Source organism: Scardinius erythrophthalmus, assembly GCF_964197995.2.
Source record: "Scardinius erythrophthalmus genome assembly, chromosome: 10".
Lineage (NCBI taxonomy): Eukaryota > Metazoa > Chordata > Actinopteri > Cypriniformes > Leuciscidae > Scardinius > Scardinius erythrophthalmus.
The window spans coordinates 26,994,100-27,007,770 of record NC_138230.1 but is presented as its reverse complement, the minus strand read 5'-3'; positions in this window follow the sequence as shown (position 1 = coordinate 27,007,770).

The following is a 13,671-nucleotide window of genomic DNA, read 5'->3' as shown; positions in this document are numbered from 1 at the left end:
TCAAGAAAATATGATCATATAACACCGATTTTATCATCCCTACATTGGTTACCTATAAAGTCCCGTATTAATTACAAGGTATTGCTACTGACTTATAAAGCCCTAAACGGCTTAGCTCCAGTCTATTTAACGGATCTTCTATCGCCCTATAATCCATCGCGCTCTTTAAGGTCACTAAATTCGAGGCTTTTGGTCATACCTAGGATATCTAGGTCCACCAAAGGAGGGAGAGCATTTCCACATTTAGCACCAAAACTCTGGAATAGTTTTCCGGATACTGTTCGTTGCTCAGACTCGCTCTCCCAGTTTAAAACTAGATTAAAGACGCATCTCTTCAGCCAGGCATTCATATAATACTTTTAATCTTACAGTTAAATCCGACCTCTAGCATATAAACGCCAGAGGAGAACTGGCCCCCGACTGAGCCCGGGTTCTCCCAAGGTTTTTTTTTCTCCATTAGGTCACCTGATGGAGTTTTTCGGTTCCTTGCCACTGTTGCCTTTGGCTTGCTCAGTTGGGGATATTTGGGGATATTTAATTTAATTAATCAATCAACGATACTATTGATCAGCATTACCAAACGTAGACGTTCCACTAGAAACAAACATTGATGTATTGTTCTAATTTATTACTGTGAAGCTGCTTTGATACAACCTGTGTTGTGAAAAGCGCTATATAAATAAACTTGACTTGACTTGATTATTAGGAGGCCATGATTGGTAAGGGCCAATGGTGTGTGGCCATGACACCGGGGTTACACCCCTACTCTTTACGAGAAATGCCATGGGATTTTTAATGACCACAGAGAGTCAGGACATCGGTTTAAAGTCTCATCCGAAGGACGGTGCTCTTTGACAGTATAGTGTCCCCGTCACTACACTGGGGCGTTAGGACCCACACAGACCACAGGGTGAGCACCCCCTGATGGCCTCACTAACACCTCTTCCAGCAGCAACCTGGTTTTTCTCAGGAGGTCTCCCATCCAGGTACTGACCAGGCTCAACCCTGCTTAGCTTCAGTGGGCAACCAGTCTTGGGCTACAGGGAGATATGGCTGCTGTCAAGTACTAGACAGATTACACCTTTTTGGACAGATAGTGAATTCAAGTCTTTGTTATCAGAGCACATGGACTCAATCGTGACTGAGGAAGTCAGATTGAATTTAACAAAGAAATTTGGCATTGATCCAGGCAAAGTTTGGTCAATCGAAGATTGTAAGAAGGTACTAGGAGAAAGTATTCGCAAGAACAGTGTGAAAAGTTTTATCTGTTGTCACCGAGAATTTGGTTTAACCCTAGCTACAGAACAGTCTAAGCGCAACTCCGAGCTAGAGAAACAGATCAAAGAGCTCCGTGCTAGAATATCTTCGTTGACTAAGAAAGTAAACCGCAACAAAGATGCAGAAAAAACTGATGTGGAAGAAGTTAGTCAGCCTGATAACAATTATCCTGACTTAAAAGCTTTCTTTGAAACAAATGTAGCCATCCAATCAGTAACTGCTCAGCCTGTAGATTCAGTGCAGGTTTGTGGGGCTAGGAGAAGATCTCAGGGAACTAAAAGTGTTACTCCGAACTCTTCTGTTGTCCAAATACAAACGGTTGCCAAAACATCTTTAGGTCCTAAGGATATAGATAGACTCTCCCAGAGTTTACCCTCAGCACGCACAAATTGTTCTGAGTTTAGGAGAGCATTGTTCAGTAAAATGCATCTTTACGACATGTCGTTGCCGGAAGTCACACAGCTGATGTCACAAATTCTAACTGAATCTGAATTCAACAATTTTGAGTCTGCTGTTACTTCCGAACTGCAACATATCAGTAAAGGCGATTTGAGAGAAGGTGTTTTGAAAATCCTAAAGAATATCTTAGGACCCAAAATCGATTGGTCGAGAGTTACTAGCTGTGTACAAGAGGAAGAAGAAACTTTGAGTGAATATAGTGAGAGGTTCTGTCAGGTAGCGGTAACGTACAGTGGAATAGTGGATGATTCCGAAAGTGTGTTAGCTGACAAAGGAGCTCTAATCCGAATTTGGGCAGATGGTCTTGTAGCTGAGTACAGAACAGCCTTGCCATTCCTAGATATTACGTGGGCTAAAAGAACTCTCAGAAGTAACCTAGAAAGTTTAGCTATTTGGGAAAGAGATTCTGTTGTCAAAGAGAGAGTAAGAATTGCAGCAGTTTCTGTTAAGGTCAACTCAGAGAAGCCAAAGAAACGCAAAGTCATAGAGAAGCCAGTTGTTCTTACTGTGGCAAGCACGGACATTTTGGAAAAGAATGTAGAAAAAACAAAAGTAACTTAAGACAAGTTAACAATGTTATGCAGCTCTTACTACATTTGTTTGCTACTTTAAAGCAGCCCCTCCCCTCCTCGTTAAACTTGTGGGGCAACTTGATACGGTGTTAACCATTTAGGCTGTGAGTGTTTAATTTCCCCAGTAACTCACAACAAAGATGAAAGACTTATTTTTTTGTTTAACCCTCAGAGGTCGGAGATCACGCCGGCGTGATCTCTGGACCACTAAATTTGTAAATTTGAGTTATTTTAAGAACTCTCAAAGAGGGGACTGAAGGGTTAAAATTTAAGAATATGTTTTCAGATATGCTTCCTTAAATAACATCACAGTGAAGAATACTGATCGCGTGGGCGTGGTCAAATTAAAAATGATGAGCAAGCGTTTGAGATACTGGACTCTTGTTGGTTTTATACAAATTACTTAAACATAGAATATTTGTTTTCAGTTTGAATCTGATCATTTAAAAGTACACACTTAAATGTTTATAAAGGTATATGGCTCATAAATGTGTGACAAGTATTCGCTGAGTTTGGTTTCAGTTTATAGACATGCTCAAGAAAAAAAGTTCACCACGACGGGGAGGCAGAAAGCACACCCTGTTTATTTTCTTTATTTTACAAAAGCACAATGTTTTGATTTGATTGTAAGTGAACACATACAAAAGTAGAAATATCACAGATTCTTTTTTTATATTTCTTTTTTCTGTATGACCATAAATGACGGAGTAATTTAAGTTTATTGTGCTACAATGTGAAGAAAATCCAGCAAAACATGCAGGCGCGTTTGCCAACCCCAGAGGGTTAAACAGAGAATATTTGTTTTTTATATAATTTATATACTTTAAAAATAGAGACTCCAAGCGTTGTATAGACATGCGTTTCAAGTCTGTGTGACAAACATTCGCTGAGTTACAGGTCATTTTCTGTCGCGTTTCAGAATGAGTTTCACATTGAGAGAGACGGCAGAACGCGCATCATGTTTATTTTCTTTATTTTACGAAAAACACAACATTTTGTTTTTATTTTGAATGTACACAAATAAAAGAAGACATTTAAGCGTTTTGATTGATGTATAACACTTACATGTAAAATCTAAATCAACAGACTATTTATAGTCTCTTTTGTACTGATAAGAAAAAAAGTGAGCTGGTATCGCCGGCGATACCGCCGACCCCAGGGGGTTAAGAGACTTCAGAGTTTTTACTTTTTTTTGCTGCCTGCCTAGCCACAGCTAAGACCATCCTTACCACAGATTGGGAGAAAGTGAAGAAATTAGTGAAAACCGAAAAAGAAGCAGCAACTGGCTGCATTTCAATGATATTGGAGACTTTACAAAAACAGGACAAATAGTCACAGAGAGGAGAAATCGCCTCAACCCATCCAACCTGAGGCATCTGATATTGAAGTTTTATTGAAATGTAAATAATAGTAACGTCTCAGTTGCGTATGCAACCCTCATTCCCTGAAGGAGGGAACGGAGACGTAGTCGGCGTTCAACTGAATGGGATCACGCTAGGGAGCCTGTCATCTTCGAGTACTATTGAACGAGCCAATGCAATTGGCGTGCGTGATTCGCATCACACACTCTGCCCCCACGGCGCAGGTATAAATACGGAAGTGGATGCACGCACTAGTTACTTTTCGCTGAGGTGCTAAGAGTAACTCGGAGTAAGCAGTAGTCCAGCTATAATGGCTAAGGGACTACGTCTCTGTTCCCTCCTTCAGGGAACGAGGGTTGCATACGCAACCAAGATGTTCCCTTTCAGTCGTTCGACATAGTCATGGCTTAGACCAGGGAAGTCAACTGCTGTTCCACAGGACCACTGGGAAAGGAAGGGACGCTGCGGAAACCACATCCTGCCTGAAGGGAGGTAACATGTAGAGAATACACATATGGACTGAACGGATAACCGGCAGTACAATATATGGAATGTCACTGGGATGACTCCACCCTATAACAGGGGAAAAAAGAAAAACTGAACATTGACGGCAGAGCGGACTCTGCTGAGGGAACACACGGGCTCGCCGCAGGGAGCCATACCATGGAAGAATACACATATGGAATTGCAGTAGGGATCACAACATATGGACCCAGCCTAACACAGTTTCCACCAGTTCATACGAGTGATAGGCCTGGCTTCGGACGTTCCGCCACGTCCGTTGCCTCCGGGGCAGCACTTGCAGGCTCACCACCTGGTCCCGTAGGATAGGTAGGTACTTTGGGCACATATCCAGGCTGGGGTCTCAGGTGTCATGAGAGTTAGCCGGCCTGAACTCCAGGCACGATTCGTTGACTGAAAATGCAGGCAACTCCCTACCATCTAGATAGAGACCAAACAAGCAAGAGCAACTGTTTCTTTAAAAACGGAATTTTTAACTCACTGTCTGTAGGGCTCAAGGGATGTCTCTGTAGTGCAGTAGCACCAGAGATTAGTCCCAAGAGGGTAAAGAGGGGATGCAAGGAGGTTATTTCTTTTCTCCTTGCTCCTGTCAGGAACCTGACGATCAAGTCATACTTCCCACGGATTTGTATCTACTGCATCATGATGTGCGTCACAGGAAGGAAGCACTGAAGTGATCGAACACCTTCGGGATCTCCTCACGGAGAGAAGACTCAATTCAACGAATAGCTTCCACTTCTAAGGGGGAGCGAGCCTCTTTTTTAAGAGGTGCTCTCACAGAATTGATGGTCTCTATGGCATAAAAAATGTTGCGGTAGTAACCAGAACCTCCGCGTCCCGTTCTTTTTAGAACCAGACCTGGAACTCTCCAAGGTCTAGACGCGGGTGCCATCATGCCCTATCCATGAGAACGTACTCAGAGGATTGAGTCAGGAAGCCTGTAGAGAGGAGAGGTCAGTTGGGCCAATAAGTTGCCCCTTCAGGGACCCTATCAGGACCTGCTCCATCTCTTCCTGATTTTAGCACCATAGTGCAAGAAGGCTCACTGGGGAACGCATTTCTGCGGGCGCCCCAGGGCCAGCTGTGGCCAGCTATGGCCAGAGTTTTTTCCTGTGTTGAGGGATATCCACTCAGACAGGAGAAGAAACAACTGGCGGAGGGCCAAAGCCATGTGACTGCGTCTGCCATATGCCCTAGGAGCCTCTGAAAAAGTTTCAGTGGGACCCTTTCTCATTTATTGAATACCACTGAGCTGACACACCTCTATCTGAGAGATGCGCTGGACCGAGACCATCTCCATTCTAGAAAAGAGATCCTCAACCCTTGGACGAGTTTACTCTTTCCAAGTTGACCTGAAGACCCAACTGGCTATGGAGCACTTGAAGAGTAGGACCATGTACTGATACTTTGTACCTTCAAACGCAAGAAAACATGAGGCCTGTGGAGCAGAAGGATAGAGATCTGAAGTACATGTCTTTCAGGTCGAACGCTACAGACCAAGCTTGGGGACAGGGCATTTTTGAAAATGCATCTCTGTGTTTAGCAAGTGAATGGAGGCTTTCAAAAAAGGGCCCGTTTCAGTTGACACAGATCCAAGATGGTCGTAACCCACCACACATTTAAGGTACAATGAAGTATGGGCTGATGGAAGCCAGACTTCATATCGGCTGGAGGGAACGGCTAGCTCGCGTCCTTCGCCAGTAGGACTGTGTCGTACACACACAGGACAGGAGCACTGCTCAACACCTAGGTGTGATGAATCTCACTAATTTTTAGGAGCATCTCTGCTCAACACCTAGGTATGATGAATATCACTGAGCCTGGGCGGAGCCTCGCAAGCCAAGTCTGTAGGTACTGTTTGGGGCCAGGCTGGACCAGTTGGAAGCATTTTAAGCTTCCATAAAACCGGGTCAGGGAACCACAGACTTACCCGAGGTGGGGCAACGAGGTGGAGGACAGGGACCTGGCTTGAGAGGCCCGAAGGTGGCCCGAAGGTGGGGTCTGAGTGTGCAATGCAACACTTACCTGTCTCCACAAGACGGCCAGGGATACGTGAGAAGGCGGATGACCGGGTCCTCGAACCACACAGCTGCCGTGCAGGACAAGAGGTGGCTGAGGGGTACAAGGCTTTACAGGGTCGCACACCGCCAGACTTGCCCTCTTGGGACCCAGGAACAGAGGAATTTGCTCTTTCTTTGAAGTGTGGGTACAGCTTGCCTCACCTTTTTTTGTGAGCCAGCCGTGGAACAGACACACACACAAACAAGACTCCATCCGGCCCTCATCCGGGGGGAGGGAGTGGATCGGTGACCAACTCCAAAAGCACCCTCCATCCCTGAGCGGCCCACTTAGGAATGCTTTCGCTTGCCACCTGGCTTGGCAGCACCTAGAGCGGGCTGGGTGTCCCTACTGCGGCCAGCTCTAAGATGAGGCCTGGCTGGAGACTGCTGTGGAGGCCCAGCGGGAGCAGCAGCAGGGGAACACCCTTGGCGACGAGCAGGCGGAGGAACTGCCACCTGCGGTGGGTTAGAGGCAGCAGCGGGCCACCTGGGCAGGATGTGCCGGATGGCCTCCGTCTGCACTTGGGCGCAGTTCTCCGCCACATCGCCGACCAGCCCAACCTGGGAAATTGGGGAGACCAGGAACCGAATCTTGTCCGCATCCGCCATAACAACCAGGCTGAGCCAACCGTTGCGCTCCTGGACCACTAACGTGGACATCACCAGACCGATCATGCACACCAGAACACTCATGCCCCAGAGGGCGAGGTTGGATGCGGTGCGGAGCTCACCTATGAACGCACGGTCTGGGCTACCCTCGTGCATGTCCATGAGTGCCCTGGCCTGATAGACCTGTAGCAGTGCTATGGCACTCAAGAGGAGGCGGCTTGCCCACAGGTCTTGTAAGCTCTGCCCGTCAAAATCGGCGAGAACTCACAGGCTTTAGGGGGGAGACAAGGGGCCCCGTCCAAAAAGCAGCGGCCGCCGGACACAGTTGTGCCAGACCGTTCTATTGGAGGGACAGCCTCACAGCCCTTCACTGCTCCTCCGTCAAGGGTAGTCAGGGGGGAGAAGCTTATTCGGCCAGTTTCTGGCAGAGAAAGGTGCTGTCTACGACCTGGTAAGCTCTCCATGCACTTCGGGAAAGAAAGGCATTGGGGCGCAGCCCGTCCCGAGATACCAATCATCCAACTGAGACTGTTCAGGACACGGTGGAGGATTCCAACAGCCTCGGCAGCCCGATTCTGCATAGCTGATGTTTCTGGATCTGGCTCGGGCAACGTTACACTCCCAGAGGGAGATAACGCAGGGATTGTTTACCGGGCTGGGAAGCCTCACTATGATCATCTGAAATACCCATCCCACATGGCGCTGTAGCGGGGCATGGTAATGGGGACTGCACCATCACGCATGAAGGCGAGTCTCGATCTCAACACTGCGATAGTCATATCCTCGCAATGAGAACACAAACTGTCCACAAAAGCTGTTTCAAGTGTGCTGCATATATATATATATATATATATATATATATATATATATATATATATATATATATATATATACACACATTCTACAAACACGTTATACAACTATTGCGACCGTCCATTTGGGGGACAGGGAACGATCGCATCCAGAAATGCACGGGTGGAATGGCATCTCAAAAAAGACTCAAACGCACCCGTGTTGCTCTTTCAGGAAATGGGACCCATCACCAGTGCCGGAGCACACAGGGGAATGGCCGCGTCAACAGTGAACTGAAACAGTGAAGCACTCATTTTTTCTGCCCTCTAACCGGCCATCAACAAACACAGAAATTTGATGATGTTAAAACAGCATTTGAGAGCTCAAAGCTCGCGATAACTGCTGCACTCGCACTGTAGAACCACCAGCAACTGGGAGAGTCTTCCTAGAAGAACACCGACACACTCGCTCGTTGTATACAACAATACTCTTCAGAGAAATCAAAAACGATCAGCTCCGAAGCAAAAAGCAACTAGTGTGTGCATCCACTTCCGTATTTATACCCACGCCGCGGGGGCGGAGTGTGTGATGTGAATCACGCACGCTAATTGCATTGGCTCGTTCAATAGTACTCGAAGATGACAGGCTCCCTAGCGTGATCCCATTCAGTCGAACGTCGACTACGTCGAACATTCCGTTTTTTGTAAAACGGAAAATGCATAAAAATAAGGCTTTTATTAAAACACTGAATACAAAATTGCTGACCAACACACAAATCATTCACAATTGCTAAATTAGGCTAAAATAGAAGTCAGAGTGATACTAAATGAAGAGCCATTTGAGAGCAGTGAGAGCCGGCTCTTGTAAGGGAGCCGAGCCAAAAGAGCTGAACCTTTGAAAAGAGCCGGACTTACCATCACTACCACTTTCAGAAACCCTCCACCTTCCCCAGCTCAACCTGTATAGATCTGCTACCGGTAATTAATGTACGCTATATTGTACAGCAGCAGCATGTCTTACTTGCTCACAACAGCGTGTCGTGCATGTATTGGCAGTAGCAAGACCCGTACTTGCTCTGCCGCAGCAGCAGCAATAACCTACAGCATGCAGCAGCAGCATAGCAGATTTCCGCCAAGACCAAACAATCAATATGGTCATACCCATTACCATGCCATCACTCTGAGATTTGTCATGGCAGAACTACATTAGCGTCCACACCAAGCAGGGCCGGAGTGGGGCCACTTTTCAGCCCTGGAGTTCATGCCCAAGACCGGCCCACTTTTTCCACGGTGGAATTCCAAATTAGCACTTTTTCCAATTTGGATAAATGAAGCAACAGTTCAGTTGTTACTATTGTGTAGTTGGTATTAATACCATAGTTCAACAAATAATGTAAAGGTTAAATAATAATTCACTTAGACTTTATAAGAAGCAATTGCGATTTTATATCACACAATTCAGACTATATCTCGCAATTCTGTATTTCTGACTTTAAAAAGAAGCAATTGCAACTTTATATCCCGCAGTTCTGACTTTATATCTTGCAATTTCTGACTATAAGAAGCAATCGACTTTAATTCACACAATGCTGACTTTATAACACGCAATTGCGACTTTACATCCAGTAGCGCGGGAAGGGGGGTGCTGCGGGGGCTGCAGCCCCCTCGTCATAGCATCAGCACCCCCAAGTGGGGGGCTGTGAACTAACATAATATTGTACTTTAAAAACGTGAAATAAAAATAAATAAATGGACAGCGTTAACTAACTCTCTTATGCCTAATGAAGTGAGTGTTCAAGGCAAGCTACGGAGAAAATGAAATAAAGTTTGAATTTGCCATGCTTTGTTACGTTCAGAGAGCACGTGAGCGGAGAGCGCATTTCTGAATATTCCGCTCGCTCTCTCATTCCGCTCAGGGTCGCTCGCTCAACCCAGAATGTCCTGCTGGTTCAAAAATACGTGGAATAAGGGCTGCCTCCGACTAAAGTTTTTTTCTAGTCGACAAGTAGTTGTTCATTTAAGCCATTAGTGTACAAATCGCCCCTTTATATTAATTTTATTACTTAAATAGTCTATATACAGGATAATGAGCGTGTAGCCTGTACATAATATAGCCGCACTCAAGCGCACGGCCACACGCATAAAGATTGCCACAAAGAACCGGTAAAATTATGAATGTGTCAAAAATAGCATGGAGACATTTAATTGTTTATTAATAAACTGGTGTTTTCTGTGATGCTGCAAAGATGGAGTTGGTGATGCAGACTCGCCATGAACGCCAGAGAGAAATGCATGTGAAATACACATTCCATATGGATTATATAATCAGAGAATAGCCTATTTCTTTTCGTTTTGAATATTTTTGTTTAAAAGTAGACTTTTCAAGCTTTCTATAATAGATAGCCTATATTTCTAAAATCTGTGATGCACAAGCTGAGTTTCGGCGCCCTCCAGTTCACGTGCAATGCAAGTGATCGTGTCGGTGCCTTATTACATTGTCTGCTATATATTTGCGTCTTATTTATTAAAATTGGTTGATAAAACATTGATCAAAATTAATATACAATTTATACAAAACGAAAATATTTTAAAAATAGTCTTTCTACAAAACAAAACTCAATGAAGTTGTAAAAATCATGTCTTACATCATGTCTCCAGATATATTGCACATCTCATGATGTATCTTTATCTTTCTCATGCTGCATATGCTCACTTTCATAATCAACATTGATTAAATTAAAAAATAACATTATCTTTTAATATTTAAACATAAATATGAAACTAAATGTTTTCTTTAATGGCTACAACACATATACAGTGCAGAGAAATTTCATGTCTTGTCGTCGGCCACAACATAATGACGTCACATATTTTCCAACCCAGCCCCCAGCCCCCCCTCCATGAAACAGCTTCCAGCGCGCCTGTTTACATCTCACAATTTTGACCATCTCGCAATGCTGACTTTATAACACGCAATTGCAACTTTATTTCAGGCAATTCTGACAGTTATATCTCGCAATTCTGACTTTATAAAACGCAATTGAGACTTAATATCACGCAATTATGACCATCTCGCAATGCTGACTTTATAACACGCAATTGCAACTTTATTTCAGGCAATTCTGACTTTATAACACGCAATTGAGACTTTATTTCACGCAATTCTGATGTATTCCGAAATGTAAACTCGCAAGTGTGAGATAAAAAGTCGCAATTATCTTTTAAAACGTTTTATTCTGTGACGCAAACAAGCTTCCATACCTCCTGGCCTCTTCCTCACAGCCATCCTCCCTGACGCGTACCGTTAAGGTAGGGCCGGCCAGGCGCGGTAGGCGCCGGCGATGCTGCGGGCCCGCGGCCGCAGTAGCCTACCTAAAACGTTTTGGAAAAGACTGGCTGTGGACCCAACCAACTCTATAGTAGGGGAGGGGAGAACTCCCTCACATGGTACAACCCATGCAGAGGCTGCGCGCTGCAGTGTCAGAAGGCGGAACGTGTAATGTTACTAACGTGACATTGAAATGTGAAACAAAAAAAAAAAAAAAAAAAAATCCTCGACCGGCCCAAAAGTGAAGCGGCCCACCGGGAATTCTCCCGATTCTCCCGATTACCCAATCCGGGCCTGCTGTGGACCCAACCAACTCTATAGTAGGGGAGGGGAGAACTCCCTCACATGGTACAACCCATGCAGAGGCTGCGCGCTGCAGTGTCAGAAGGCGGAACGTGTAATGTTACTAACGTGACATTGAAATGTGAAACAAAAAAAAAAAAAAAAAAAAATCCTCGACCGGCCCAAAAGTGAAGCGGCCCACCGGGAATTCTCCCGATTCTCCCGATTACCCAATCCGGGCCTGCACATGACATGAACACAAGGGAAATGTGGGAATCGCATGACATGAAAATGAAGAGCCCAACCAAACACAAGCTTTACAATTATGTACCATCACTGAATCAACCTAAATACATTAATTTATACACACAAAACTACATGTAAGGGTATAATCTTGTATACATAGAAATAGCTCTTTAAGGTAACAACGTACCAATGTAATGCGTACTAGAGAGTAATGTGTAATAGAGCTCTACACTGTAAAAAGTTTAACTATTATTTACTCATTTTATTGGTGAAACATTTTTACACTCAAAAAATTGAGTAAATTTTAAAGCTGTGAAATCAATGAAATATACTGTATGAATTGAGTAAATGCAAGTAAAAAAAATAAGTAAATCTGAGTAACTCCATCTGGTACATTAACACATAAAATTGAGTAGAAATAATTTAACATTTAAACATTAAAAAAACAATATTTATGAGTAAAATTAACTGTTTTTATTAATGAGTAATATTAACTTTTTTATTTTCTCTAAACCTTTGTAAAATAGTACTCCAGACAACCACCAGTATACATTACATTGGCCTTTATTTTCAATGCGTACAGCAATACAGCACATTTTAGACTGTTTTTAACATGTATACAATATTGCCTGCATTTAAACTTATTTAACAAGTAAAAATGAAATATTTAAACATTCAGGTAGCCTAATTCAAGTGTAATCAACCAGTCTGTTATCCAATATCCACCGAATCTGCGCTGGTCCTCATGCCGGAGACAGACTCGCCTCTGCGGGTGAACTTTGAACTTCATACCGCCGCGTCCTGCGTTTCACTCACAGTCACTGAGGCACAGCCGAAAGATACTGCGAGCGACTGACATAACCTGCCAATAAACAAAAAGTGATAGTTCTGAGGACATTTTATCATCCTAATGATAATAATTATATTCATTATCATTAGGAATGAAAGTCGTGTGTTTATGCAAAGCGTTTCAATCACGCAAAAAGACAGGCGCGGCTCTCGTCTCGTTTAGGTGTCGAATTACGCCTCTGTAATACGTTGTTTTGCATTAAATATGATTTAAAGCACAGTAATGATTCTATAGATAAAATAAAACATACACCAACCTGAATTTCACAGAGGAAATGCACCAAATCTGCGACGCTGAGAAGAGAACTGTTGTTCTGGAGACTGGAGAGTTCAAACAGCCACGCTCACTCCAACCGTCGAGTTGTCGTCACGTCAGAGGGTGGGGGAGGGGGGCATTGTTTTAATTGAGTAAACTTACTCAATTTTAAGAGCGTGTTAAATATATTAATAATATTGTTTTGAATTAAGTATTTTTTTTGTTTCTTGAAACAGATCAGTTTAATTAAACATTCTCAAATATTTTGATAGAAATTTCACAAATATATTAAGTATATTATAAAGAAATAATTGGTTAGTCAAATACTAAATTATTTTATTGAAAAAAACTTAAATATATCTGTAAATTTTAGATAAAATAAATTGTTGGATTTTTACTCAATTATTTTGGTATGTTTAACTCAAACAATCAAGTAAACGATATTCAGAGATTTTATTAAGTTAATAAAGTTAAAAATTTCTGTAATATTTACTAAGCCACAAAATTATTTTTTACAGTGTAGTATCCAAATAGCAACATCTCGAGGCGGCTGTAAAACTTGTGAATAAAAACAAACAAACATTAAATTGTTTAATACAACACCAAATTACAAGAGAATAGTTAATTATTTTTGGGTTGAAAATGCCTAAAATGTATTCAACAATGAGAAAAGCATCATTACTCAAGTCAAGCGAAAATCCTGAACCCTGCATTTTCCCTTGAATAAAGCAATGACAGATGCAAACCAAAAACAGAAATACTGAGCCAGAGGAAGATTTAATGAGGGATCGGAATGGGAAAAGCGTTAAAAAAAAAACATTGTTAACCTTCACCAGACCTCCGGCTGCAGTGTGACAAGATGCTTCTTGACACCTTTAAAGAGACAGGATTTTTCATTCAGATCATTTACGGAAACAAAAGTTAAGAAAGGGAATATTTACACATCGTTGCTCTTTTGTGCAATTCATTATTGTTTCAATGAAATATTTGTTTTGGCTAAAGTGTAAGGTTCTCAGTTGATGGAAGGCTGTCTGATTCATCTTTATTCTCAGGGGGAT